We start from the raw sequence: 25617 nt of genomic DNA, 5'->3' as shown, positions 1-25617 counted from the left end.
ACCACCGACGCCATCACCTCGCCACCGCCAGCCAGACACCTAGACTGAGTCCCTTGGCAGAGCTAGGGCTATCTACACATGGCCAACCCAAAACCGGGGTTCCCCTCAACTCACTGACTCCAGAAGGCACTTAAATGTGAGTTGAACCGTCGACGGCGACAAACTGTTACACGGAAACCCTAGCCACCCTTTTTCTTGAGAGAGGTGGAAGACGAGAGACACGACTTCAAATCTCATGTGTGTTCATGTATCCTCCGGATAAATGCTTTATTTTTCCACTTAAAAAAATATAGACATGCTTTTCCTTGTGAAGTTATCATATCACATCACATGACACCATGCTCCAAAAAATCTGGCTGTTGGCTTTTCCACCTGCAGCGAATCCCAGTCATTGGTGCTCCACATGTCGATCTTTTATAAATTATAACATACTCCCCTGTTTCTAAATATAAGTTCTTTTAGAGATTTCTGTAAGAACTACATATGGATGTATATAGACGTATTTTAAAGCATAAATTCATTCATTTTGCTCCGTGTGTAGTTCATATTGGAATCTCTAAAAAGACTTATATTTAGGAACGGAGGGAGTAATGACCTTGTTAGGAATAAGCGTACATAGCTAGCTTTGCTAGTTTCGATCATAAGTCCGCAGCTTCGTCGGCGGCGGCCATTGCATGTTGCCGGAAAGTACTCGGTGACACGGACTGGGCCAACAGACCTCGTGAAAGTTTTCGCAAGAATTTGAACTACCGTCCTGTTCCAGGAAGAAGGTGTATTATCCAGAGACAAGACAACTTCGACAAACGGAGCAAACTAAATTGGCAAGGAGTTGTAGTGTGCACTCCAACAAGTAGAACGAGGACCAGGAAATAGCTTGTCCCTCCTAGTGGCCATGCCATGTGAATCTTGCAAGCCTAGCAAGCTAGCTAGAGGCATCACTGAAAAAGGAGAATGCATTGTTCAGTTGAAAGATCCTGTTCGAGAATGTCCTGTCTAGCAGAAAAGATGAGGAGACAAGCAAAGGTGGCTAGCTAGCTCAAAGAGTATGCGTGGTGTGTAGCAATAGCTAGCCAAGCTAATTAAGCTAGGATGATCGGATATATCCCTGCCTATATATTCAACACTGCGAGTTCTTTCTAGATCGAGATGGAGATGATGATGACCTAGCTAGATTGCGTCTATCAATGCTCATGGCTAGCGGATCGAGGCATGTAAGTGAGTGCTACTACTGTCGATCGACTTGTCGAGTAAGTTGATCATCACAGTCGCAAAAAAAGTGTATGTTGATGATCATCATGTGGCTATGCATGAGTATGATATAACTTGCCAACCAGGGCAGTAAAGGAATGTCTGCATCCATTTCAGCTCAATTGTTCACCGTCAGAGTTAACAACAACACAAACTTAACTGATCATGTTTAAAAAAAATTATCATGAAGTGGACCATAAATAACTTATTCTGATTTGGTTTCTGAAGAAAAAACAAAAATAAAAAAATGGTTGGTTTTTGAAAAGAACTTATTCAGAACTTATCATAAAAAGAATTCAGAAATTTTTTATTTGGTTTCTGAAGAAAAAAAAAAGCAGACTTAATTGATCATGCTGTTAACCACCCAGATGTGATTCTCATATCTGAATCCGAACAAACATGAAAGACATCCTCGACCGATGGAGTCGTATGATCGATCCATCATTGGTTGCTACAGGCCAGAGACGTCGCCTCGACGGAATGACAGAACAGGAGGCGCACAATGTTCAGTTAACGAAAAGAAGCATAGCATCGGATCCATATGCTGCTGCTGTCTCTGATCGATCAATCCTTTTCCCATGTCAACCATTGCCTTTTGCGATTTATACGCATCCGGCAGGGACAGTGCAAGGGATCTATCTATCTATCTAGGCAATATTGTAATGTGTGATTCAGCCTCAGTTGTCAGATGTCACTACACTGAGAGAGAAGAGAGAAAGGAACAATTCCATTCCAGTGAGTGACACCGACTGACAACTGATTCTCCCATGCACTTGGCTGGCTATGAGAAGCTAGGCCTAGATAGGTCCGGTTTCCGATCCATCTCGTGTCATCTCATTTATGCCTTTTCCCCTTCAACCTCACTATTCTTTTTCCACCTCTGGTCTCGATCCACAGTTTGAGATGCAATCTTCGGCATGGGTAACCATGCATTGGTAACCGGATGTGATAAAGGTTTTAGTTCTGTTTTCGCTGTGAAATATTAGTTTATTTCAGCTCATGGTTTATTCTTGCCGACCAGATTCTATTCTATGTTCACTTTACTTCACCTTTAACCATTATGCCGGCCCCAAGTATAGATGGTTCGAAGATAGAAATGCTCGCGGCATTGGAGAATTTATTTATATAGACGAACAGTTGTTCATCTATCTTTTTACCTTTTTAGTTACGATCATGGGACAAAATTTACTATTTAGGATAAATCGAGTCGCATATATATTATTCTGTTACCCTTTTTGAACTGGCGGTTTCAGGTGGTTGTATTGATGTTTTCGAAACGGTTGAACTGATACTTTCAGTTGTGTTTAACAGATCGTCTTCTTTAATTCAAAAACTTTTTGTAATTTTTTTGTCGGAACGTGTCGTGTAATATATCATTGGAAAGCTCTTGACAACCATATTTCAAATATATTAAACGTTTTTGCAAAATCATTATGGTTTAAGAGCAGTTTTGAAAAAACCATTTTTTTCAAAACCGAAAATGTGAATCGTATTTTGGACTCAATTTTCAAACGGTTTGTCGGAATTGAGCAAATAAGATGGCGTTGGAAAGCTGGTGAAAATACGCATCTTCCATATATGTATTGTTTTTTCTAATTCTATATGATTTAAAAGTAATTTGAAAAACGGTGAAATTCTGAGCGAAACGTATTTTCGTGATTTTTTGCAAACGGTTTGTCGGATTGACGCAAATGATACGGCGTTGGAAAGCTATGTAAAATGCGCAACTTTTTTGTATAGAAATGTTTTTCTAATTCCTTACGATTTAAAAACGAATTTGAATACGGTCAAATTTGATTTCGAACGCGATTTTTTTTAAAAAAGTTTGTCGAAATGAGGCAAATAATATACTGTTAGAAAGATATCGAAAATATGAAACTTAATCATGTTGAACATTTTCTCAAATTCGCAACTGTTGAAGAGTAATTTGAATTATGGTGAGACCCATCGTGCTGTTTTTTCATCAAAAAAACAGAGTACTTGTACTGATGTTTCCTACCACCACTTGCGTTTTGTATGTTGTACATATGTAGTATCTGTCAAAACTGAGTGTGTACGTGTAGTATGTAGTATATCACAATGTTTAGGTAGTATATATACTACTTTTTAGGTAATATGTATCATATTTTGATCATACTTTTTCTTACGTACAAATATGTATGTATTTCACAATATAACAAAAATTATGGGCTCATATACAATTTTTTCGTGTAACTTTTTTAAAATATTTTATATATAGTATATGAATATATGTAGAATAATAAAATAATATATATGTTACTATATGGTAGTACATGAGACATGTGAGGTAACTATCACCGGGTGGTGGGATGTATTTCACAAATATACATTTTTCACTGCAAAATGTTAGTTTATTTCATCTCATGGTTTATTGTTGCTGACCAAATTGTATTCTCGTTCACTTTACTTTAACAGTTATGCCGGCTGCACCCAAGTACAGATGCTTCGATGATGAGAATGCTTGAGATAGTATTTAGTTACATAAAGCGTTTATTCTCTCCTTGTTTTCTGTCATTTACAACTGTGGGAAAATTTTCATTCTATTTTAATAACACAGTCACATCACATTTACACCCGTGGTTACAATATTGTTACAACATTCATCTCATAATAGGTTGTTTCTCACCGGCTTGACATCTGCGTGCTCGCAGCGGTGAACTGAAGTGGAGATGACACGCTCGAAGAATCCTGCGAAGAGGAAGCCATAGGGTGAGCTGCAACCTTCATTTGACGTCATTGTACTATTACACATTATTCGTGGGCTTTTCAAACCAGCGTTTAGCACCCGTTGCACCTCGAACACACCCTAAACCATATAGTCACGCTGGATGGGTTAGGTCAAGTTTTCTGGTCGATTTTGCTACAAAATCTATGTTACTATTTTCATCTCATTGTTTATTCTTGCCAACCAGATTCTATTCCACACCCACTATAACCGTTTGCCGGCGATGCCGACACCAAGTATAGATGCTTCTAAGATTGAAATGCCAGTGACATAAGAGAATCTAGATAGATAAAAAGTTTTCTTCTATTTTTTACTTCTAATTTATGATCATGGGAGAAACTTTAGTATTTAGGACAACCTGAGTCCCCCCCCCCCCCCCCCCCCATGATTATGACCTTGCCGCACGAGTACCTTCCATCTCACACATTGGTCGTTTCTGTTGACGTATAATGTGCTGCATAGTCTCTTCTATCAGATCGGTTTTTGGGTTGCATTGGCTAGAGCATGCACTTCTACATGGTATTAGAGCCAAGAGGTCTTGAGTTCAAGACCCGGCTGGCGTAATTAAATTGCAGCCCACTTTTGGTCCACGTTTAGGCTTAAGGGAGCCACACGTGAGGGGGGGTGTTGACGTATAATGTGCTGCCTAGTCTCTTCCATGAGATGGTCTTTTGGTTGCATTGGCTAGAGAATGCACTTCTACAGTTTCTCCACGGCGTGATAGGTCAGCTAACTAGATGATCAACTTGGACACATATTGTCTAGGTGTGTTTTCCCGAGTGATATTATGGTCCTGGTAACACGGTTCTGACTAGAGTGGATCCATCTCATCAGCCATACCACATTTCTATTTGCACGCAACCAATGGCGAACTGAGGTGGAGATGATGTGCTTGAAGAATCTTGTGAAGAGGAAGCCATAGGGTGAGTTGCAACTTGCAACCTTAAAGTGTCGCTGTGTTACACAATCTTGAGCTCTTCAAATAAACATTTCACCATCATTGCAACTCGGACCTAGTGCATCAACCCTAAAACCTCATCGTAGACATTATGACGCCTCACTGATGTGCTAAAGTTTAATTATTTTCATCTTAAGGTCCATTGTTTCCAAATTAGATTATATTCCAAATGTACCTAAACTGTTATACCAGACCCAAGTACATATACTTCGAAGAAAAGAAACGTGTGTGCCATACTTATTAGGTAAAGGATTATTCTATATTTCAACTTTGGTTTACAACCATGAGATACTTTTTCCCTTTTAAAACATAGCCACATTTTTACCACTATGATAATGATACTGTGACAATTTCCATTTCATTTCATTTGTTCACCAGATCTAACAAGCGAGCCCAGCATGTCAGAGTACTGCGATGGTGAACTAGCCACACAATAGAAAGACATATTGTCTAGGTACGTCTTATTAAGGCCCAGTGACCTAGATTTTACCCAAGGGCACCACATTACCCGAGCATACCAATTCCTCTATATACATTCATGACTACACAATACAAATACATAATAAAGCAAAGATAATGTATGCTATTCCCGCAGGAGTCGTTGGGTTTCCCCAAAGAGGAAGGATAAAGTAGATATCAGCAAAGTTTTTTCTCAGTTAATAATCAAGGTTTATAAAACTAGTAGGAGCTTCTAAGCTAGCAAGATAAACAACATATGCACACAAACAAGATAAAAACTTGCACCCAACATGGCAAGAGGGTTTTCATGCCCCTTGTCTTGCTAGTTACAAGATCAAAAGAAAATAGAGATGAATAGTGGTAAAGTGAAACGGCAAATAAGAGAGCAATATTGTAGAAGAATGTATTAATAGATAATAGACCCCGGGGCCATAGGTTCACTAGTGGCATAAAACTATCTCGAAAATAGGCGAATGGCATGATAAACAAATTAAAGTTGAGCAACAGAAAAGATTGCAATATGTATGACTATGATCATTCATGACATAATCTAATATAAGAATTACATCTGTGATAAGTAATCCAATTGCATCTACTACTAATAGTCCACCCCAAAACTGCTATCAGCATGCATCTCAAGGTATTAAGTTTGCAAGGAATAGAGTATCGCAATAAGAAAGATGACATAATGTAGATAGGAAGAAGTCAATTAATATGACGAAAACCTGTCGTTTTATCTTTAATGGCGACAACACAATACGTGACTTAGCCCTTTTTGTCATAGGGTTAGAGTACCACAAGGTTAAACCCACTACAAAGCACCACTCTCACGGAAGAAAAATCAATCGAACTTGGCCAAAGAAGATAATAGGTCGAAGAGAAATACAAAACTATTTAATTATGCAGCAACAAAAGCCAAATAGATTAAATTAAATTAAATGAAGAATCTGATCATAAAGTGTCAATCATAATGTCCTAATAAACCCACCATCGATTACATTGAATTGATCTCGATCAAGAACGAGAACATGATATTGAAGATCCAAAAGAGAGAGAGAGAGAGAGAGAACGATCTATCTACTACTATGGACGCACATGTCCTAAAAGAACTACTGACACATGGTCATGGAGGCAGCAAGGTTGATGAAGATGGATCCAACAATGGCTTCCTCCTATGGAACAAGGATCCAGATGGGATCTCTTCGGAGCAGAGGCTTACGACAGAGATAAATTTATTCTCATGGCACGACGGATGGTTTCGGTATTTATAGGGATTTATGGTGGTGGAATCATGTCAAGGAGGTGCTTGTAGGCCCCGCACAGGCAAGGGACGCGGTCATCCCCCGACCACGCCACATGCTCGTGTGGGCTCCTCTTGGCTCGTCTCGATCTCTCCAGAAGCTCCGTGTTTCTTATCGCCCCAAAAAAATCATGTTAAATCAACAACACCTTCGTAGATATTGATTTCCTGTGAAACCAAAAACAAGCAGAAAACATGAATTGACACTGGACACTGAACTAATAGGATAGTCCCAAAATAAATACAAAATGCTATAAAAAGTATATAAAAATGATAATATAATAACATGAAGTGATAAAAGAATAAGATACGTTTGAGATGTATCGATGTACTCGAGGAATTCGGTGAAGAGGAGGAATCTTCATAATATATTGTTAGTGCGCATTAGAGATCCCATATTTTCTAGGTGTGCACTCGGGTGAGAGCAAAGCTTGGTTAAACTAGTTGTGTCACACCCTCTTGACAAACAATGTATTCATGGGGTTGAGAAATTATGATAATTAAAAAAATCATCACAATAAATGAAACAACCAAAGATCCCAACATGTCGGATCGTTGGAGTCTAGGGGTGAATATACTAACAAAACTTACCACCTAAAATTTCTAGTAAATTTAAAACTTTATAAATTTAAACCGTAGCTAGAGTATGATTAAGATACCCTACACATACAAGTCTACAAATAAGTAAGCGCCGAAGAAAACCTTGCAAGTAAGGTAAATAGTTCGGGAGAGAGACCATAGACACTTTTTTCCGAGGTCGGATAATTAGCACTATACTACTCGTTGGCGGAGTCTTCAACCACGGAAGCTCTAAGACTACATACCTCAATGGTAAAAGTCTCGGTAGCGTTGCCCACGAAGGGTCTACAAACTGCTTACCATCTAAACCACCATGACTTATGGACCATCAAGGTCGAATCTCACTTGGGGTATATCATCACAAAGTAGGTGATCCTTAAAGCTCTTACAAACTTCCTGGTCTCTTCACACCTTGATAGCTCCCAAGTGTTGAACTGTATATGTGGATTGCCTAGCTATTTTCATGAGTTCAGATTTTTGGTTGTGTTGGCTAGTTCATGAAGCTTAACATGGTATCAGAGCCCAAGGTCTTGAGTTCTTCTGGCTTTCGCATTTTATCCAAAAATTGCTACTGCCCCCTTTATCCATGTATAGGCCTCTTGAGCCATACATCTGAGTCTGTCCATGTGTTGACTTTTCGAGTCACACATGAGAGGGGTTATTGAAGTGTATATGTGGATTGCCTAACCAGTTCCATCATTTCGGACTTTTAGTTGAATTGGCTAGTGCACGAGGCTTAACGCCAAGCAAACTAACCGGTATAGGAGGCACACACCCTTTAAAAGTAACAAGATAAGGTTTCTTGATGATCAATCTCCTGCCTGTACTTGAAAAGATAATCTTCGCCACACTCAGGCTCTCATAAGATGAAACCTTGAAAGGTTGACTTGAAAGCAAGGGGATAAGAGAGATTAGAAGGTTTGGCATGGATGTTGGAGTAGAACATCCTTTCAACTTAGCATATGACTTGGTGGCTCTTTCTTAGAAGTTGAATTTCGAAATTAAGTCTTTTCAACAAGTGCGATTATCTTCCTTCAACAAGGGATAACTGTCCTCGCACCATCGTTGCCACATCCAGCCGGAGACTGTACAGAGAAAAATTTCAATCCTGATTGCCGAGACCAGTCAATGAAGACCAGCACAACAAGTAGACAACACCTTCAACAAGGTAACAATGCAAGTTCATCGCTGCTGAGCCCGAACGATAATGGCAAGAACAAGAGTTTTCACCCGGACATTAACCGATCGACATCTGGATGATTGGTCTTTCAATAGTTGCCTCCACCAGTACTCCATGCCAGGGCAAAAAGCACTAGCAGATTGGTAGGGCGTCTTCACACCTTAATTAGTCGTAGAAAACTATCGGGGGCAGGAGTGATACAAACTCGTGGACAAAAGTGACAATTGTTACAACCTTGTAGTATGCACTCTTGTGGCTGTATAACATACGAGATAGATGATGAGATCAAAGGGCCTACAAGTAGGGCTAGGTCTAGCACCGCCGACCATGCAGGCAGGCATGGACCAAAATGCCAGGGATAACACGGATCCAACGACATGTCCAGTTTCGTTCTTTCTTCCTTCCTTTTGGATGAAATCTCCTCCAATATGCACAACTAAGAGAGGATCAAGAAAGGAAAGATCCTTTTTCTGAAATTCACATATTATATTATATATAGTAGTATAAGAGATGACACATATCCAAAAATGCACTGCGTTCGAAATCCACAAGAACCTAGATGCACAATCAAGAGAAGAGGACAAAGGAGGAAAAGATCTTCTTTGTTGCCGCCTTTGGGAAAAAGGAAAGGAAGGAACACCATGGATGGATTGATAGGTGTAGGTGGCTGGCTGGGGCACCTATGATTGATAGCGCACCAGCACACTAGCAGCCGCTACCAAAAGATGAGGTGAGGTGATGGATCCACACACACACACACACACATACACACACACACACACACACACACACACACAACACGCAGAGGCAGACACTTGCATGCTACCTACAGCCCACAGCACAGTGGAGTATTGCTGCCGCCGCTGCAGTTGTAACCAATCTGGTCTGGTCCGGTGGGTCACCTTTCCCGGCGATGGGGCGAAACCAAAAGCCGTAACTGAGACGATTCTCTCTTCCCTCGCTGTCTTTCTCTTCTTTCTTGCATCATCATCCCTCCAATGGTCAATGGACAAACCCTACCCACTCGTCTTCTTCTTCCTCGACGTCCGACGTTGCTCGCCCGGCCGCTAGCCGCGTATCTTCCTGTCTTCGGGCCTCTGCCTGCGTCCCCGCGTGTGTTTGTACGTCGGCGTGAACGTGGCGCCCCTGCTCACCCTCCTGCTCGCCACTGCCACGTGGTCCAAGTCGCTGAAGCTCCGCACGGCCAGCGGCGCCACGAAGCTCCCCGGCACGCTCGTGTCTCGCGGGCGCCATGGTGCTCACCTTCTACCGCAGCGTCCGCCCACACCCACCATAGCACCCACCAGCTGCACTACTAGGCTGCTTCGCCGTCATGGGCAGCTCCCGGCCCCGGCAGCGGCAAGCGGTGGACGCTGGGAACGGTGGCGATCCTGGGCATCTGTGTGTGCCTCTCCTGCTTGTTCCTGCTGCACGGCCGGCTCTCGCCGCAAGTACGCTTACTCTACTCACCCAAACAAAAATTGATAACAATGGGACTAACTACATGCAAGAGAGTCGCCTGAAAATTTATTTTGGGCAAGTCAATTTGTTGGTCAACGGATTAAGATCCAATCATCGTCCTTCTTTCTTCCTCCTCGAATCATTTCTTCTCTCATAGAATTGATTTACCCAAATTACTAATTCAGTCAACTTACATATAGTTATTGTGGATGACAATACTCATTCATGTAGTGCCATAAAAGAACTCAAAAATGCTAGACTTACACTTCTTTATGGGGATTCTACGGGAGGCTTCCAAATTTACTAAACCTACCCCTATTTTCACAGGGATGAGCCCACTTTCCTAACTAACACCCAACCATAAACCGACACGCTGATTCAATCTGTAAAAACCGCGTAAACGCCCCATATGTGTAGCATGGGAGAATATATACGGCAACCAACATTCAAAGAAAACTTCATGGAAACCATATTTTAATGTTTCAAGAAAAAATCTGAAAAGAATGTGGGACGTTAAGAGGATGATGTTGTATTGTCATGTGAAATTTCAAGTAAAAACACATTACAGGATGCGAGCTATGAAAAAAAAATCAACAATGAATAGTGATGTTACTGTTCGGCACTATTCAATGCTGATTTTATCTTTTTCATAGCTCACATTCGGTAACATGTTTGAACTTGAAATTTTGCGTGGCAATAGAACATCACTCTCTTAACATCTCATATTTTTTTGAGATTTTTTTAGAAACTTCAAAACATCATTTTTTTTTGTGGTTTTCACCGGTTTCCACCGAATGTTGGTTTCCGTATAGTATGATATTTTCCCTTCAAAAAAACTCATTCATATGTTGAAAATGTTCAAAAGAGATTCGGTAGAAAAAGTCTAGTTTGTATTTGCCTGCATTCATATTATTGTAACTTATTGTACTAGTAGAAAGTAGCTTAAGTAAGGCCTTGTTTGTTTGGGCTTCGGTTTCGACAGCAGTCAGCAGCTGTGGATTCGCTGTGCTAGCAAAGATGATTGGCAGCACTGAAGTGTACAATGGGACGCTCTTCAGCCCAATACACTAGAAATAGGCCCAATCAGATTTTGACTGACTTTTCAGAGCTGATTCAAAATATATGTTGATCCCTAAAGTTGAAACAAACACCCCCTAAATGTTCCTCAGCTCGTGGAACGTGGATGATCATTTTTTGCCAAATTCAACATGCATGTGTGTTCATCTATCGTCCACACACATGCTTTATACCACCATCGCATGACACCATGCTCCAAAGTTTTTTGCTATTGGCTTTTCCCACCATAGCGCATTCCAATCATCGGCACCCAACATTCTTATCATTTATACACTACTGAAATTGCCGCGCCTGCCGGGTTCCCGAGGTTTGCTGAGTTTCTTTATCGGGAGGTCGACAATCAAAGCAGTCTGCCGAGCACAGAGGTAAATGACTCGGCAACGCAAAAAGAACTCGGCAAACCTAACTATTTGCCGGGTGCCAAGAAAAGGGGAGTCGATGACAAAAAGAAACTCGGCAAAGTCCAACTTTGTTGAGTTCCACCCGGAAGGTACTTGGCAGTGTCCTGACCAACAGACCCTACCCGTGGCCAGTCGACGGCTACATGACGGTGGGTAGTATTTGCTGAGTTTCCATTGACGGAAACTTGGCAATATTTTTCCATTTTCTTCTTTTTAATAAGGAATGTCAGGGGTCACACACATGGCCGGCTAGCTCCGGTATAACCTAGTGCTCGCCGCCGCCACGCCCCCTGCTCCTCCCCACGCACGTGAACTGACCCTTGATTCGCTCTTTTGGTTTAGTGCTCCTCATTCTATTCGGTTACCTGCAAATGCTCAATATAATAATTTATGATCTGAAGAACAAAGTTGGAGTCCAAATGAAAACAGTACTCAGTTTGTCCACCATCCCAGATTGCGTGTAATTTTTAATACAATCGTAATGGAGCTCTACTCCTCCCTTACCTCCTTTATCGAAATCCAAGCCTCATAATTATAAGGAATTTTATCTAATAGCCCCCAAGCTTGATCAACACTACAGTCCATAAAATCTCATCTAGATGCAAGGTATATTGTTCCGTTACACTGCTCATTAAGTCCTCAATAAAATAAATGCAACGCCAGCCATGGTGCATAATTATGATGTGGACGATTATTAAGTAACGAATGATACCTCGGACAAACCTTAATTAGACTTTCTCCTGATTTCTGTGTGAAATCAGAAATCATGAGTCTCGCTCCATTAGACTTCTTCTCCGGATAAAAATGAGTGGAGACCGCACTAGATAATTTTCCCAAGTGTCAGAGGTACTTGTGGGATGAACATATAACTACGGTTCTGCTTTGGCAGTTAGTATCTGGCCAAATAATTTCAGTTTCATTTCTTCATAAGTGAAAGTATTTAATTTAAATGTCCCGCATATTTCATCAAAAAAGTTGCGCATGTTGAGATGGATTTTTTGTACTATCGAATATGACTCAAGTAGACTCAGATTGATTTCGTAAGTTTCACCATTTGGACTAGGGCCTATAGACGGGAAGACATCCTTAATAGGCGGTCCCGAGATATTTATTGCGGCAAGTAGATACAAGTGTTTAAACTCAACCATGGTTGCCTAGAACCTGCAAAATAATTTAGTACACAAAATAAACCAAAACTTAAAACAAAGAGTAAAGGCGCTTAGCTCCCTGGCAATGGTGCCAGAAAAAGTTTGATGTCTTGCAAGTGTAGATGGATTAGTTGTGTCCTTTTCGAAGTAAGAATATCGACCCCACAGGGAGCATAGGAAATGGTTGATGTTTACTAGGATGTGCATGTGAGTTAGTTGCGACCCAAAGCAAAAGTGTGTGAAGGCGGGAATATTCCAAGAGTGTTTCAGCAAGAATAAAGTAAAATAACAAGAGATTAAGGAAAATGATGGAAACAATAATTGGGCTAAAGCGTTCTCAGGGAATCTGGATTCACCACTACTATGTGTTCTACTTAACTACGTTGATGCATAATTCTAGGTTTGGATTTTCAATCAACCTCATATGTTTGTAGGAGTGGGCAGAGCCAAGTATAGATACGTCCATACATAAAGGAGCTCCATATCACATATGCCACAACTGTTCCTCGCCACATTTAGCTTATGGCAAAAGGGATTAAGGGTCTCCCCGTGGATGCGGCTTATATGCAATCTTCGTTACTCCCCTATCAAGAGATTTAGAAGGCAAGGGAAACAACTATTGTTACCTCTCGACCTTCTCAGCCTGGCATCACATTTGATAGTAATATATACGCTTCTCGTTCGTAAAGCAACTGTTGTGCGGTCAACTGTCATAGAACATCAGGAAGAACATTAACATAAACATTCAAAAGAGGATCATGTATCCTATCTTCATTCAGTCCATTAACATGCAAGGGTTTTACCATATCCCCAAGAACAAGGGGGTTTACTCATACATGGAGATGACAAACATCTTCATAATGTGCATTGCAGTAAAGGATGACTGATTATTGTAAAACATGTATGAGTGGAAACTAGAGTTTGGTATTACAAGAGATGAATGAGGTAGTGTTAATGAAGATGTGGATGGTGATGATGATGATGATGATGATGATGATGATGATGAAGATTGATGCCAAGGTATCCTTGATCGGGTTGATGGCGTGGCGTTTACCTTCTGTTGATTCCCACCTCAGGATCCCTTCCAGAGGTGAGGTTTCTTGGTTCTGGAGTGTGTTCTAATCTCTCTAGTCATTTAGTTCGCGATATGAAGATATATAGTTGAAGTAGTTGAAGGAAATATGCCCTAGAGGCAATAATAAAGTTATTATTTATTTCCTTATAATCATGATAAATGTTTATTATTCATGCTAGAATTGTATTAACCGGAAACATAATACATGTGTGAATACATAGACAAACAAAGTGTCACTAGTATGCCTCTACTTGACTAGCTCGTTAATCAAAGATGGTTATGTTTCCTGACCATGAACAATGAGTTGTTATTTGATTAACGAGGTCACATCATTAGTTGAATGATCTGATTGACATGACCCATTCCATTAGCTTAGCACCCGATCGTTTAGTATGTTGCTATTGCTTTCTTCATGACTTATACATGTTCCTATGACTATGAGATTATGCAACTCCCGTTTGCCGGAGGAACACTTTGGGTGCTACCAAACGTCACAACGTAACTGGGTGATTATAAAGGAGCATTACAGGTGTCTCCAAAGGTAGATGTTGGGTTGGCGTATTTCGAGATTAGGATTTGTCACTCCGATTGTCGGAGAGGTATCTCTGGGCCCTCTCGGTAATACACATCACATAAGCCTTGCAAGCATTACAACTAATATGTTAGTTGTGAGATGATGTATTACGGAACGAGAAAAGAGACTTGCCGGTAACGAGATTGAACTAGGTATTGGATACCGACGATCGAATCTCGGGCAAGTAACATACCGATGACAAAGGGAACAACATATATTGTTATGCGGTCTGACCGATAAAGATCTTCGTAGAATATGTAGGAGCCAATATGGGCATCCAGGTCCCGCTATTGGTTATTGACCGGAGACGTGTCTCGGTCATGTCTACATTGTTCTCGAACCCGTAGGGTCCGCACGCTTAAGGTTACGATGACAGTTATATTATGAGTTTATGCATTTTGATGTACCGAAGGTTGTTCGGAGTCCCGGATGTGATCACGGACATGACGAGGAGTCTCGAAATGGTCGAGACGTAAAGATTGATATATTGGAAGCCTATGTTTGGATATCGGAAGTGTTCCGGGTGAAATCGGGATTTTACCGGATTACCGGGAGGTTACCGGAACCCCCGGGAGCCATATGGGCCTTATTGGGCTTTAGTGGAAAGGTGAAAGGGGCTGCCCATGGTGGGCTGCGCGCCTCCCCCCCTCCCCTAGTCCAACTAGGACTAGGAGAGGTGGCCGGCCACCTCTCTCTCTCTCTTTCCCCCTTGGGAATCCTATTTGGAATAGGATTGGGGGGGGGGGAGTCCTACTCCCGGTAGGAGTAGGACTCCTCCTGTGCCTCCATAGGGCTGGCCGCACCCCTCCCCTTGGCTCCTTTATATACGGAGGCAGGGGGCACCTCTAGACACACAAGTTGATCCACGTGATCTATTCCTTAGCCGTGTGCGGTGCCCCCTGCCACCATATTCCTCGATAATACTGTAGCGGAGTTTAGGCGAAGCCCTGCTGCTGTAGTTCATCAAGATCGTCACCACGCCGTCGTGCTGACGGAACTCTTCCCCGACACTTTGCTGGATCGGAGTCCGGGGATCGTCATCGAGCTGAACGTGTGCTCGAACTCGGAGGTGCCGTAGTTTCGGTGCTTGATCGGTTGGATCGTGAAGACGTACGACTACTTCCTCTACGTCATGTCAGCGCTTCCGCAGTCGGTCTGCGTTGGGTACGTAGACAACACTCTCCCCTCTCGTTGCTATGCATCACATGATCTTGCGTGTGCGTAGGAATTTTTTTTGAAATTACTATGAAACCCAACAGTAGTTAACCAGGAGAGCCAGCGCCTGTTGGTACGACTGCTAGTACAAGCAGGAGTGCCCGTACCAGGTGCCATCTTCTCTCATGGATAGCTCCTCGAGGCTTGTTTTGCTCCCTCATGGTCATCAATTTGTATGGTTGGTTATTACCATGTTAGTAATTTTTACACATATTATGTGAGTTCTGCTTCAAATAACCTTGTCTTTCGGGATCCTGATGAAATCAGACATAAAGGAGCAGTAAAATCTCAAAGATCCTATGACTTATGCAAAACAAGAAGTAAAGGTGATGAAAAAATAAACACATCACCCACCTTCCCAATATAGAAGTGCAAACATCCAAAATTAACAGGATAAGGTTGCTTGGTGATGAATCTCTTTCTTGTGCTTCAAAAGATAATCTTTGACATGCTAAAACTCTCATAGGAAGAAGCCCTGAAAGGTTGAATTGAAAGCAAAGAGGATAAGAGAGATTGAAAGGTTTGGCATGGATATTGGAGTAGAACGTCATTTGAACTCGACACGTGACTTGGTGCCTCTCTCTTAGAAATGGGTGTTTGAAATGAAGTTTTTTGGAACAAGTGAGATAGGTATGGGTATATACGCTTGACCTAGAATTTTGACTATTACACCATTTTTTGTAAAGGTCGGTGGCACCAATTGATCAATTTGGAGGCTTTCATCGAAACACAAAGTGCCAACTTCTGAATAGCTGAAATGGTCCAACCATATTGTGTCTGAAGGCTCTGATCACCACTAGCACAACTTCCTAGGCTTATGGACATCGTTCGGAGTTTGATAATTGGGTGGGTTCAAAGGTTCATACCAATGTACGGAGACTTGTCCAACGGGTTTGGTGGTTCCAAGCAAAGTTGTGTTTGGGGCTCTGGATGGAGCTAGAGGTTATGAATGAATTTAGATTGGTGGCTCTAAAGAATGTAAGTGTGAGAGTAGGGAAATGATTGAGGTATTTGGGTGATTTTGGAGTTTGATTTCTAAGTACTCTGTTAGAAACTCATCACCTAAGAAAGTTGATGACTTTGGATAGTATCAACATATCCATGGCCATAATATGATCTTGAATCAGTACAACTATGAGAAATGTCCTTCGCCTTACCAACACTTGGAGATGAAGAACTGAGGAGTCAACAACTATCTTCTCACACTAAGATTTACTGTTAAATACACATAGAGAAACATTAGTACATTTAATTAAGTTCTCATATACTATAAAAAATGCACTATATAGGCAATGGACTTCAAGGTGTCATGTGATTTTTAAACCGACTAATTGAACCCACCATGAGGTCAAACAAATGGGGTAACCAAGTGAAATGATAAGGTCTTGGAGAGAAGGGACAAGTTGCACAACCTTGTGGTATTCACACTTGTGGCGATATGGCATATGAATTCAAAATGCCTAGCTTCTCAACGACATTGTTGCCCTTGCGTCGTTGAACATGCACGCATGGTCCAAACTACGAATGGATAACACATATCCTATATGTCTAGTTCTTCTTTCTTTTTTTCGAAAAATGTACCAAGCATAATCATGAGATGACAAATAAAGCAAAGATTATTTCTGAAGATGCAGAGATAATAAGATATAATACCAAATAACCATAACCTTTCAACTATTAACATAGCTGCCCCAGGCAAACAAAATCGATGGTATGGACCCAGTTGCTTTCCCAAAGAGAGACAAAAATCTAAAATAAAGCAAGAAAAAAGGTAGACAATTGAAGAAATAAATAATTCCAAAACTGGAAATAGTTAAGCCGCACATTATCTACTCTCATCTTTGCAATGATCTTGTATGAGAAGGGGCTAAAAAGAGAATGAAAAAAGTAAAATAACAGAAGTTTGTAGAGCGTTTTGTCTCCATTCCCAACAACTCAACAAGAGATCATCACGTTCGGAACAAACTAAACCTACTTGCACAATCTCTCTGCTTGTCATGATAAATGTTTCAGATGTTTAAACAATTGAGTTATGAGATATTTCAATAGAAATGGAAGAATATATGTTGCGGTGAGTGCAAACTATTTAAAAAATAGAAGTGTGTGTGTGTGTGTGTGTGTGTGTGTTTTGGCACCAGCAATGAAAGCAGGGTTTCAAATTATCGAAAAGCAAAAATTGATGCCCTAGATGTTTCATCTGGAAAAGTTATTGAGATTTTAAATTATCTCAACTTATAGATATGCTAAGCATGAACACAAGCCTGCTGAATCACTTGAAATAGTAAGACACGTAAAACATCCATTTTGATATTCTTGCATAAATGAACCATTCTTAGTCACCGAAAATGCATCAAAAGATGTTTTTCTATAGGCTTTAGAGATGTATACTCCAATTAGGAGATACGCCAGTATTTAGAGATGTTTTTCTTCGGGCTTCAGTCTTGTTCAAGTGTGGAGGGACAGGGACCAATAGTAGAACATGCGCATTGGAGCTCATGTTTTATCTCAAGAAATGAGCTTCATCACACAAATAGTTTGACTTGCACTGTCGGAGCTTACCTCTGGTGCCTCATCTAAGCCTTCACTTGTTAGAATCGAGCAAGCATCGCAAGTTTATGAGCATATTACACATAACAAGCTGTCAAAACACAAGTAGAACATATGATGGCAGTTACAAACCTCAATCAAAGTTGAGCACTATGCAACTAGTATTTTAACCCATACCTTAGAAAGGTACAACTATAATTTCACTTTAAGCTATAATCAATGTTCTCTTTCATGCATGAGAAGAGCATAACAGAGCAAGACCCCATACTAATGAACAAAAGAAATAAAATAAACACACAATGTCAGGTAAGAGCATGCTTACATGTTGTTTGTAAAATAGTGTAGGGCATCATCAGTCAACTTTTTGTAGTCATCTCACAACACAAGGTAATGCGCAGGGCAACTTGTCCCCGCGATTCATAAGGTCACCATTCATTTACATGACATCATCAAGAAGAAACAACTACATGTAATGTATGTCCCACTAACATTACCTTGATACTAGCATGGCTACATAGGAAGAAATCAAATTATGTTGGGTGCCAGATCTGCCTATAAACAATATGAGAAAAAGTCATCCCATCCAAATCAGACATGTGTTACCAAGCGTGCTTTGTGACATGACCTGGTGGAACATTTCCACTCTTGTCCTAGTATTTGTGATCACTTGGGAATAGTCTTGTATGCTGCCTCTTCTGCACCACTAGGAAGGTAATTGATGGCTTCTCATTTTATATACCTAAGAGAGTGATCCCTACTACCTCTAATTATCTCAACATGCATGCTTCCACATCATCAAAATTATTGTAGACATTAGATTTACTAACTTGATCCACTAGCATCCGTCCGGTGTACGCATGAGAGTCCTCTACCATGAAACATGCATTAGTGTATTTAAGTAGGTTTTAAATTACAATGATTCCACATCAACATGCATAACAAAATGCCCACCACAACCATACATAGGACAAGAACCACCTCAACATGCAAACATGAACTAGAATTTCCATTCTTCTAAGCTAAATATTTCATAACTATACGATAATAAAACACAATAAATTATATGTATTTTAGTTTTAATTGTCCTATTTTTATTTCTAATATTCATGTTTCATACAATAAAATCTCATTGAGATGTATTGCAAAACATTCTGCAACAAGGTGCTGGGAATCATCTAGTTGTATAACGACTTCCATGCCTGAAACAATGATTTATAATTAATGTATCATGTTACTAATAGGTCTACGAGGCCATAAAATTAGTAGCACTTTTTCTATCTCTGGGGTTTACCTCTCCAAAACCTGCCTGAGCTGACCCTCACATACTTCTCCTTGGCAACGAAATGAATCAACTATAAGAGTTTCGGAATGATGATCTAAACAACACAAACCCGAACAACTGGTAATTGTGAACGTATAGAATATCAACAGTTGCGGCCTCTTCTTGGATTGCTCTTGGAATGAAGGGAGAAGCTTTCTAAAATAAAAAGTGTAAACAACTTTCTAATGTGGTATGGAGATTCAAAATTTAGGTGCATCGCAAAAATACCTTACACAACAATGTCCTAAAGGCCTTGAATTAGCTCTTCACAGTGACCTTGTGTGCGAACATCACCATGATACTTTTCACGTCAGGCTAGTATTTGGAGGCAACAACCTAAATGGAAGCCCCACAAATCGCAAAAATGTTACAAAATTAAATAAGAGAACGTACCTTCTATTTACTTAAGAAATGAAATCTTAAAGAAGAAATTGAATGCCTTGAATAAGCTCTTGATGGTGACCATGACACTTGTCACCTCATACCAGTTTTGGGAGGCAACAACCTAAGTGGAAACTCCATAAATTGTAAAATATAGAAAAATTAAACTAGAGTGTGTACTTTCTATTTACTGAAGAAAATAAACATTACAAAGCAAATAGAAGACTTTGACCAATGACCTCTTCGTGGTGACCTTGTGCATGAACATCACCATGATGCTTGCAACCTCAGACTAGTTTTGGAAGGCAACAACCTATATTGAAACCACAAAAATTGCAAACAAAATACAAAAAGATGAACTAGAATGTGCACTTTCTATTTTTGGAAGAAAATAAACCTTATAAAAGCAATGGAAAGCCTTGATTGATCTTTTCGTGGTTACTTTGTGCACAAACATCAGCATGATACCGGTCACCCCACAAGTCGCAAAAGTGATTAAGAAAATAAACTAGAGGGTGTTGTTTTTATTTACTAAAGAAATAAATTTTACATAAGCATTGGGAGGCCTTCAATGTGTTGTTCCTGGGGAACTTGTGAGCAAAGCATCACGATGATACTTGTCACACCTCAGACATGTTTTTGGAGGCAACAACCTAAATGGAAATCCCACGAAGCAAAAAAATTTACAACATTAAACTAGAGCATGTACTTTCTAAATAATGAAGAAAGTAACTCTTACAGTAGCAATGGAAGGTTTAGGATCATCTAGAGCACTATATTTTGTAACATAGGCACCAAATATAACGTTAGCCTGTTTGAAACTATTGGTAAATTCGCTGGCATTTTAGCAAATACCGAGTTCCTACCCTACATTATGAATGTGAAGATGGTGAATGATTTCAAAGTGGAATAAAATGCTTTGTTAAATAACTCTTCAATAACTATAACCTATTTTTACCTTGGCATTGATCCAAAGAGCAACCATTTTCAAAAAAATGAGGACTTGGTTTCACGATATTTTTTTCGTGAACATTGTGACATCAGATCGATGTCTATTTCATATTTCCTTTTAATATTTCCCATGGTAAACATAACATCAAGCATGAGATATGTGATAATCATATCAGTTAAGTAATTAAGTTCGTGAGAAGATATATAATCATATAGGCTGCCATTTTTGTCAGACAAAAGATCACACCCAAAGAAACAACAAAAGACTATTATCTTACGAATGGAAATGGACCCTGGCAGCAGTGCCTGATCGAATGGGGTTGCCATGGCACCCCATCCAAACATGTATCTTTTTTTGCCATATACTACATAGCTTGCCATGTGTGCATTACAATGTGATCAATTGCATAGTTACATGAGTGTTAAGTTTGGCAACCCCTCGGGTGTAATATTAGATTGCCACTTCCTGGCAGGCTATCGCCATCATACTAGAAACCTTGCGGTCATATAACTTCTTTTTGTACCAATGTCCATGACCTATATTGCAAATCATTAGAAATTGCAGGAGACTAGACCAAGACAGCCTAAAGTAACCTCAAAGATTTTGATTGTCCACATGAGACTCCCACCTCTAGAAACCTGATATCATTGAATCTATTTGTGGCCACTTGTGATAATTATAAAATAAATTTGATCACTCCGTTAGAAACTCATCACCTAATAAAGTTGGTCACTTTGGATAGTAGCAACATATCCATGGACATAATATGATCTTGAATCAGTACAGTTGTATAGCTACAAAAATGTCCTTCGCCTTATTAACATTTGGAGATGAAGAATTGAGGGGTTAACAACTATCTTCCCACACTAAGATGTAATCTTAAATACACTTAGAAAAAAATTAGTACATTAAATTAAGTTGTCATATATTATAAAAATTCCACTGCATAGGTAATGGATGATCTTTCACAACGTCGCGTGATTTTTAAACAGTGTAATAAACCCACCATGAGGTCAAATCAATTGGGGCAACAAGTGAAATCGTAAGGTCTTGGAGAGAAGAGACAAGTTGCATAACCTTGTGGTATTCGCACTTGTGAACATATGGCATACGAGATCAAAAGGCCTAGCTGCTCCATGCTGTTTTAGCCCTTGGGCCAACAACCATGCATGTGTGGTCAATAATGCGAATGGATAACACATATCCTATTGTTGGAAATATGCCCTAGAGGCAATAATAAATTAGTTATTATTATATTTCCTTGTTCATGATAATCGTTTATTATCCATGCTAGAATTGTATTGATAGGAAACTCAGATACATGTGTGGATACATAGACAACACCATGTCCCTAGTAAGCCTCTAGTTGACTAGCTCGTTGATCAATAGATGGTTACGGTTTCCTGACCATGGACATTGGATGTCATTGATAACGGGATCACATCATTAGGAGAATGATGTGATGGACAAAGACCCAATCCTAAGCCTAGCACAAGATCATGTAGTTCGTATGCTAAAGCTTTTCTAATGTCAAGTATCATTTCCTTAGACCATGAGCTTGTGCAACTCCCGGATACCGTAGGAGTGCTTTGGGTGTGCCAAACGTCACAACGTAACTGGGTGGCTATAAAGGTACACTACAGGTATCTCCGAAAGTGTCTGTTGGGTTGGCACGAATCGAGACTGGGATTTGTCACTCCGTGTAAACGGAGAGGTATCTCTGGGCCCACTCGGTAGGACATCATCATAATGTGCACAATGTGATCAAGGAGTTGATCACGGGATGATGTGTTACGAAACAAGTAAAGAGACTTGCCGGTAACGAGATTGAACAAGGTGTCGGGATACCGACGATCGAATCTCGGGCAAGTATCGTACCGCTAGACAAAGGGAATTGTATACGGGATTGATTAAGTCCTTGACATCGTGGTTCATCCGATGAGATCATCGTGGAACATGTGGGAGCCAACATGGGTATCCAGATCCCGCTATTGGTTATTGACCGGAGAGTCATCTCGGTCATGTCTGCATGTCTCCCGAACCCGTAGGGTCTACACACTTAAGGTTCGGTGACGCTAGGGTTATAGAGATATTAGTATGCGGTAACCCGAAAGTTGTTTGGAGTCCCGGATGAGATCCCGGACGCCACGAGGAGTTCCGGAATGGTCCGGAGGTAAAGAATTATATATAGGAAGTGCTATTTCGGGCATCGGGACAAGTTTCGGGGTCACCGGTATTGTACCGGGACCACCGGAAGGGTCCCGGGGGTCCACCGGGTGGGGCCACCTGCCCTGGGGGGCCACATGGGCTGTAGGGGGTGCGCCTTGGCCTATATGGGCCAAGGGCACCATCCCCAAGAGGCCCATGCGCCAAGAGTCAAGGGAAAGGAAGAGTCCTAAAGGGGGAAGGCACCTCCGAGGTGCCTTGGGGAGGAGGGACTCCTCCCTTGGCCGCACCCTTCCTTGGAGGAAGGGCCAAGGCTGCGCCCCCCCCCTCTCCCTTGGCCCTATATATAGTGGGGGAAGGGAGGGCAGCCCAACCTAAGCCCTGGCGCCTCCCTCTCCCTCCCATGACACATCTCCCTCCTCCCGCAGCGCTTGGCAAAGCCCTGTTGGAATCCCGCTACTTCCACCACCACGCCGTCGTGATGCTGGATCTCCATCAAACTCTCCTTCCCCCTTGCTGGATCAAGAAGGAGGAGACGTCGCTACTCTGTACGTGTGTTGAACGCGGAGGTGCCGTCCGTTCGGCGCTAGGATCATCGGTGATTTGGATCACGACGAGTATGACTCCATCAACCCTGTTCTCTTGAACGCTTCCGCGCGTGATCTACAAGGGTATGTAGATCCACTCCTCCCTCGTTGCTAGATGACTCCATAGATAGATCTTGGTGACACGTAGGAAAATTTTGAATTTATGCTACGTTCCCCAACAGTGGCATCATGAGCTAGGTCTATGCGTAGTTTCTATGCACGAGTAGAACACAAAGTAGTTGCGGGCGTTGATTTTGTTCAATATGCTTACCGTTACTAGTCCAATCTTGATTCGGCAGCATTGTGGGATGAAGCGGCCCGGACCAACCTTACACGTACGCTTACGTGAGACCGGTTCCACCGACTGACATGCACTAGTTGCATAAGGTGGCTGGCGGGTGTCTGTCTCTCCCACTTTAGTCGGATCGGATTCGATGAAAAGGGTCCTTATGAAGGGTAAATAGCAATTGGCATATCACGGTGTGGTCTTTGCGTAGGTAAGAAACGTTCTTGCTAGAAACCCATAGCAGCCACGTAAAACATGCAAACAACAATTAGAGGACGTCTAACTTGTTTTTGCAGGGTATGCTATGTGATGTGATATGGCCAAAAGGATGTGATGAATGATATATGTGATGTATGAGATTGATCATGTTCTTGTAATAGGAATCATGACTTGCATGTCGATGAGTATGACAACCGGCAGGAGCCATAGGAGTTGTCTTAATTTATTTATGACCTGCGTGTCAACATAAACGTCATGTAATTACTTTACTTTATTGCTAACCGTTAGCTGTAGTAGTAGAAGTAATAGTTGACGAGACAACTTCATGAAGACACGATGATGGAGATCATGGTGTCATGCCGGTGACGATGATGATCATGGAGCCCCGAAGATGGAGATCAAAAGGAGCAATATGATATTGGCCATATCATGTCACTATTTGATTGCATGTGATGTTTATCATGTTTATACATCTTATTTGCTTAGAACGACGGTAGTAAATAAGATGATCCCTCATAATAATTTCAAGAAAGTGTTCCCCCTAACTGTGCACCATTGCGACAGTTCGTTGTTTCGAAGCACCACGTGATGATCGGGTGTTAGATTCTAACGTTCACATACAACGGGGGTAAGACAGATTTACACACGCGAAACACTTAGGTTGACTTGACGAGCCTAGCATGTACAGACATGGCCTCGGAACACAAGAGACCGAAAGGTCGAGCATGAGTCGTATGGTAGATACGATCAACATGAAGATGTTCACCGATGATGACTAGTCCGTCTCACGTGATGATCGGACACGGCCTAGTTGACTCGGATCATGTAATCACTTAGATGACTAGAGGGATGTCTATCTGAGTGGGAGTTCACAAGATGAACTTAATTATCCTGAACATAGTCAAAAGGTCTTCGCAAATTATGTCGTAGCTCGCGCTTCAGTTCTACTGTTTAGATATGTTCCTAGAGAAAATTTAGTTGAAAGTTGATAGTAGTAATTATGCGGACTAGGTCCGTAAACTGAGGTTTGTCCTCATTGCTTCATAGAAGGCTTATGTCCTTAATGCACCGCTCAGTGTGCTGAACCTCGAACGTTGTCTATGGATGTTGCGAACATCTGACATACACATTTTGATAACTACGTGATAGTTCAGTTAAACGGCTTAGAGTTGAGGCACCGAAGACGTTTTGAAACGTCGCGAAACATATGAGATGTTTCGAGGGCTGAAATTGGGATTTCAGGCTCGTGCCCACGTCAAGAGGTATAAGACCTCCGACGATTTTCTTAGCCTGCAAACTAAGGGAGAAAAGCTCAATTGTTGAACTTGTGCTCAGATTGTCTGAGTACAACAATCGCTTGAATCGAGTGGGAGTTGATCTTCCAGATGAAATAGTGATGGTTTTCCGAAGTCATTACCACCAAGCTGCTTGAGCTTCGTAATGAACTATAATATATCAGGGACATATATGATGATCCTTGAGATATTCGCGATGTTTGACACCACAAAAGTAGAGATCAAGAAGGAGCATCAATTGTTGATGGTTGGTGAAACCACTAGTTTCAAGAAGGGCAAGGGCAAAAAGGGATGCTTCATTAAACGGCAAATCAGCTGCTGCTCTAGTGAAGAAACCCAAGGTTGAACCCAAACCCGAGACTAAGTGCTTCTGTAATAAAGGGAACAGCCACTGGAGCAGAATTACCCTAGATACTTGGTAGATAAGAAGGCTGGCAAGGTC

This window comes from Triticum urartu, chromosome 7 (assembly GCF_003073215.2).
Source record: "Triticum urartu cultivar G1812 chromosome 7, Tu2.1, whole genome shotgun sequence".
NCBI lineage: Eukaryota > Viridiplantae > Streptophyta > Magnoliopsida > Poales > Poaceae > Triticum > Triticum urartu.
Note: the sequence above shows the minus strand (reverse complement) of the source record.